We start from the raw sequence: 6298 nt of genomic DNA, 5'->3' as shown, positions 1-6298 counted from the left end.
GGCATCCGGTAATTAGTAAATTCCTCTTAAACTGTCTTTTGATCATGCCTTCAGAGCAAGAAGGAACTTTGCAATTAACAAATATATTCAGATCTAATGTGTGACTACAAATGTAGGATACGGGCCACACCTGGTTGAGGCGAAGGGTGCTGGAGAGTTGCCCTTCCCCCCCCCCCCACCTGTGACAGGTAGCATCCAGTAGGGGCAAGAGTGAGCCCATATACGGCACACTCACAGCAAAGCCATCCCAGACTTTAGCTTCATGATCATGAAGTGCATGTTCAAAACCCAGGGGATAGGCTGAGTACCATATAGTCATTTTTATTGACTGATGGACATGGTGTTTGAAGCACTTGTAGTTTTAGAATGGTCTATGGGATTCTAATTCCTTTCCTGAAAGTATCTGACAAGAAGCAATTTAGGAAAGTAGTGTGCAGCTGGGAATGATACGGAACTTAGCATAAAACTTGCATTCTGATTATTCTGACTGGTTCCGGTTTCTTTGCCCTTGGGCTCATCATTTCACCACGTGAATCCTGTTTCTGTATCTTTAAGATGAAGATAATATCACCATGTGACACAAATACATGTTTATTCATTCATCCAACAAATGATATCCTCAGGGCCAGGGATCTAGCAGTGAATAAACAATCTTAACCTCCACTGGGGGAGGAAGTGAGATAACAAACCTCTTAAAAAAGTCGACTTTCGAGTTTGTCAGATAGTGGTAGTTGACTTCCCAGGAGTGACACAGTTCAGGGAAGAAGGATGGCAAATGTCAGCAGTGGGTGGGGTCATCACTGTAGAACCGAGTGGCAAGGCTAGAACCTAGGCAGAGGGTGGTATGTGAATAAAGACCTGAGGAGGTGAGGGAGCAGCACTTGATGATGCTGGGGGAGGGGGGAGCATCGCAGGCAGAGGCGCAAGTGGGGACAGAGAACTTGAAGTGGGAGTAGGTCTGCAGAGTCTAGGGTGGCTAGAGTGGACTCAGTGAGGAGGAGGGAAGAGCTGAGAATGGAATGGTAGGCAAGACAGACAGGTAGGCAGGACAGACAGGTAGGTAGGCCTGGTGGACCTTTGTCAGGACTTGGACGTTTCCCCCTGAGTGCGATGGGAAACCAGTCACTGGAGAATGAGGAGTACCGTTAACAGTACAGGCTGATTTACGCTTGACAGTATTATCTAGACCCCCAGGGCCCTTAAAGGGAAGCCACAGACCTTTGGAAATGTGGCTGATGAGACAGAGGGACTGATTTTTCCTTTTTATTTCATTTGAATTAATTTAAATTTCAAAATAAATTATTGACTTGATTGCATTGGGTCTTAGCTGTGGCACGTGCCGCCTTCATTGCATCGTGCAGGGTCTTCCTCTGCGTTGCACAGACGTCTCTAGCTGTGCGGCATGGGCTCAGTAGTTGTGTCACACGGACACTCTAGTTGTGGCGTCTGGGCTCCATTGCTTGCAGGCTCAGGAGTTTTGCCACGCAGGCTTAGTTGCACCACGGCATGTAGGATCTTAGTTCCGCGTTGTTCTTTGTTGTTGGTTCCCTGACCAGAGATCAAACCTGTGTCCCCTGCATTGGACCACAGGACGACCTGGGAAGTCCCTAACAATGATTTCTTGATTCGGCAATTGGAAAACTTTTAACCGTGTTTGGAACAACTTGGGTATGTGAATGTCTTTTTTCAGCTTTATGTTTATGAGTTCTAAATATAGATCAGGTATTTCCAATAACATTTTTACCATCTGAATTGAAATGTTCTGTAATTGTAAAAGATACTTCTCATTTGTAAAACATAGGATGAAAAAAACTGAGGTTAAAAAGCCTCAGTGATACTGTTATATTCATTGTATGTTTAAATAATAATATTTTGAATCTATTAGGTTTTATATAATATAGTAATGCTAATTTCACCTGCTTTTTTTTTTTTTTTTTTTACATTTTAAAAATATAACCCTTGGAAAATTATGAGTGGCAAACATGACTCACGATTAGAGAGCAGTGATGCAGAAAAAGTTGTGCACTATGTTTGGTTTATGTGAATGAATTTATTCATTCTGTCGTTCATTTTTTCATTACAAATGTATGGGTGCTTTCCATGGGTGGAGCACAGTGCTCCTAGAAAGAGGTTTGGGTGCCCCCAGGCTGAGCACCGAAGAACTGATGCTTTTGAACTGTGCTGTTGGAGAAGACTCTTGAGAGTCCCTTGGACTACAAGGAGATCCAACCAGTCCATCCTAAAGGAGATCAGTCCTGGGTGTTCATTAGAAGGACTGATGTTGAAGCTGAAACTCCAATACTTTGGCCACCTGATGTGAAGAGTTGACTCATCTGAAAAGATCCTGACGCTGGGAAAGATTGAGGGCAGGAGGAGAAGGGGCCGACAGAGGATGAGATGGTTGGATGGCATCACCGACTCAATGGACATGAGTTTGGGTAAACTCCAGGAGTTGGTGATGGACAGGGAGTCCTGGCGTGCTGCAGTTCATGGGATCACGAAGAGTCAGACACGACTGAGCGACTGAACTGAACTGAACTGAACCGCCCTCATGGGACTTCTGTTTTAGGAGAGACAGACAAAAAAATAATCAAATAATGCAAAATCATGCTAAGTACTATGGAAGCAAAAATAATGGTATAAGAAAGAGTAGGGAGGGGACTTTAGGTGGATTGTGGAGACAGTCTCTCAGGGAACCTGAGGAATTACTGCTCCTGGAGGACTATTACCAAATTGCCACGCAGAAGCGCTTTTTAAACCCTCAAGTGCTGTCACAGTGAGTTATTGTTAATATCTGTGTTCTTAGGTGCAAGGCATTCAGCTGGAATATGATCCCCTTGGGAACAGAGACTGAGTCTCAGTTAACATTTCACAAGGGTGTCTGCCTGGTGTCAGACTTTTGAGGTGTTGGCGAGGATGTGAAGCACCAGGGATGCCTGGGGAGATAGCTAAAAGCACTAAACAGGTTCCAGATCCCACTGAGTTTAGCTGGAAGGGAAATGCAGTGGTTCAAATAGGAGTCAGGCTGAATAAATGGTATGCATGTGGGTGTGGTAGGGATCCTAGGCAGGTGAAGACCAAGTGAATGGAGAAGATGCTTAGAGAAAGAGGATGTAACCTGTGGGTCTGAAGCCTGTGTAGCTTTGAGTAGGTGGAGAGGAGCGGGGAGGGTGTTCAGGACAGGAGGCAAAGGACAAGCAGACATTTGAAAGTGGGATCTGGTGGCCAAGACTAAGGATGCTGCCAGCAAAGAGGGGAATAATTGGTTTTTGATTCTGTCCTTTGCAATCAAGATGGTGGGTCTGGTCTTTTGAGTTCTGAGAAGTCACTAAATATATGGCCCCAGAGAGAAATGAGATCTAGATATAGATTGGGTCTTTCTAATAAAAATGTACCATCTGAATTGAGTTACCCTGCAATTGTAAAAGCATTCCAGATTTTGAAAATTTAGGATGAAAAAAGGAAAAAGAAAACTCAATTATATTTTTATATTTATTCTGTGTTGAAATAATATTTGGATATATTGGGTTAAATAGGTTATAGTAACAGTACTTTCACCTGTTTCTTTTTACTTTTGTTTTAAAATAACAACCAGAAAATTTTAAATTACGAACACTGCATATGCCTGTGTGCATACTCAGTTGTGTCCGACTCTTTGCAACCCCATGGACTGTAGTCCATCAGGCTCCTCTGTCTATAGGATTTTCCAGGCAAGAATGCTGGATTGGGTTGCCATTTCCTTCTCCAGGGGATCTTTCCAACCCAGGGGTCAAACCTGAGTCTCTGGCGTCTCCTGCATTAATAGGCAGGTTCTTTACAAGCGTTGCTCACATTCTCTTTTTTGCTAGAGAATTCTGCTCATGGTGCTGCCATGGCCAGCACACCAGCAGGGGCAGCCTGGTCCCCGCCCAGCCTAGGTTTCCTCTCTGTGAAGGTCTTCAGATGGGTCTTGAATGTCAAGGCTTTCAGCCACCCCTATAACTCCTTGCAAGTGGACATCAGAGTCACAGCCCCAACATCTTAAGGAGCAGCTTAGCTTTTGCATTGAAAGGGACAAGTGGTTCCTTGATCAGATGCACCCATATTTCTTCCCACCGAGAGCCCTGGTTCCTCGCCATGTGTTGCTCTAGTGAAGTAGATATGCTTGTCCTATGTTTGTAAATCGCATGCCTGGGGAGGGAGATCTTTGGCTTCAGTTCGCACAGTGTGGACAGGATCCAAACCTAGATCCTAGGCATGTCCTTACCCTTGATGCAGTCATCAAATCCTTGACAATAATGCTTTCAGGGACTTCCCTCTCCCCCTTTCTCAGGTGAAAAACTGAGACCCAGAGACGAGACTTTGTCAGGGATCCTGCTATACCACTGTCTTCATCACCAGCAGTTCCCTCCTAAGTGGAATTCCATGGAGAGAAAGATGGTTTACCCCCTTCGGAACCAGGAGGAAATTTGGGGCCTCTCTTCTCCTGGCCCATTAATGTGGGACAGTAAATCCAAGATTTTGGGGGCACTCATTTGAACCAGGAAAAATGCTGCTAAGGTGATGGTGGCCTGGTCGAGAGCGAACGTCCCCTTCCCAAATTCTGTGCTCACCCCTCCCCCTCTCTCCCGTGTGTCTGGCTTTCCTGCCTCCAGGGAGACTGGCAGCTGGGGACAGTGCAGGCTGGGTGGGGACAGCGCTGGCTCTGGGCGACTCACAGAAGCCCTGGCTGCTACTGATCTCGTCCAGGATGCAGGGCTGGGAGCCAGGCGGGCGGAGATAAGGCTCACCCTGGTGACAGGACCTCCCACATGCTGTTTATAAGCACATCTCCTGCCATCTGGGCCCTGTCCCCGTGCCTGGCTTCCATCCTGGGAAGCTGAGTTGTGTCACACACACACATACACACTGCACTTTGATGCGGCCCAGGCCGGAGTGTTTGGGTAGAAACCTGAGATGGAGCAAAAGGCTCATCCCCAGGGATGACCATCCCCAGGCATCGCCATAGACTCCTTGGAGCTTATCAGAGGCCTTACCCAGGGCTTGCTGGGAGGTGCTGGGCCCCCAGCTCTGCTGCCCCCAGCCCAGGGATGTGACAGCAGCTTGGCAACAGGATATACTCCTCTCCCTAGTGTCCCCTGTGGTCACAGCTCTCCGTTGATTGACAGCATTTCACATCCCTAAAAATTACATTCTTTATCTGAAAAGAAACACCCTGACATGTTAGCAACAGTAAATGTCTCTGGGTGTTGAGTCTATGGATGATTTTTCTATCTCTAATTTCCTTTTCTTTCCTCTGAACATTTTCTTCACGAAGCCTATATTACTTTATAACAATAATATTTGAACAAAATTTTTTCTTTTTTTCTGCCTGAAAGGCAGGCTATGACTTCCATGGAGCAGATTGTCTCCTTGGAGCAAAGATGAGTGTTTCTGAATTTGCCCCAGACCCACCCACATCCCCACATGCTTCATCCTCCTTTTTGCTCCAGCCCTATTTCTTCTTCCTGGCGGCCACAGGGATGGTGGTGGTGGGGAATGGAGGGAAGGATGCCATTCTCTCCGTGCTGGGAGTTTTATTTACTTTGTTTCACTTATTCATCAGAAATAAAGCCGGTCATAAGAAAGAAACACCATGGGGGAGGAGAGCCCTTTGATGCTGGGTCCGGGCCCCCACCAGCAGTTCACACCTCCCTGCCCAGTGTTGGGATGGCCATGTCGCTTTCATCACACATCCAGTGCCGTTACTACCACTCTTCCGTTGCACCTCTGCTGCACCCTAGAGCTTCCACTGGACATGTCCATGACTGTCATCCGTCCTCCCCTCTTATAGATTGTATTAGTAGTGATTCTCTTTTATACACCTGACCTGGGAATTTGACTCTCTGAGCTCATCTCTGGAGCTTTCTCTTTCTCTACTTTGTCCAGTGACAGGAGGAGCAACCAGCTAGCTTCATTGTATCTGTCGTTTTACCAAAAATGTTTGCCAGTATCATATGCACAGTCATCCAGCCCGCGCTTATTATAAGTGGTTGATGAGGAGGACGCAAGGCTGGTGCTTTGTCTATTGCTCCTGTCACAGGACGGCTGTGGACTATCAGTGGTCTCTTTACTACTGGAGCTAGAGTCATTAGTGTTTTTACATCTAGTCAGATTAGAGAGCCAATTTCATAAACCCCATAACCAATTCAGGAAACTCATCCTTGTCTATTTCTCTGTCAGTCTGGAAGGACATCATTGTTGAGCTGTCAAGAAGAAAAGCTATCATGGCTTCTAGTTCTTTGACAAAACCTCAGAGGTGTGGCCTTGTGTCCCATCA

Source organism: Dama dama, chromosome 4 (assembly GCF_033118175.1).
Source record: "Dama dama isolate Ldn47 chromosome 4, ASM3311817v1, whole genome shotgun sequence".
Taxonomy (NCBI): domain Eukaryota; kingdom Metazoa; phylum Chordata; class Mammalia; order Artiodactyla; family Cervidae; genus Dama; species Dama dama.
Note: the sequence above shows the minus strand (reverse complement) of the source record.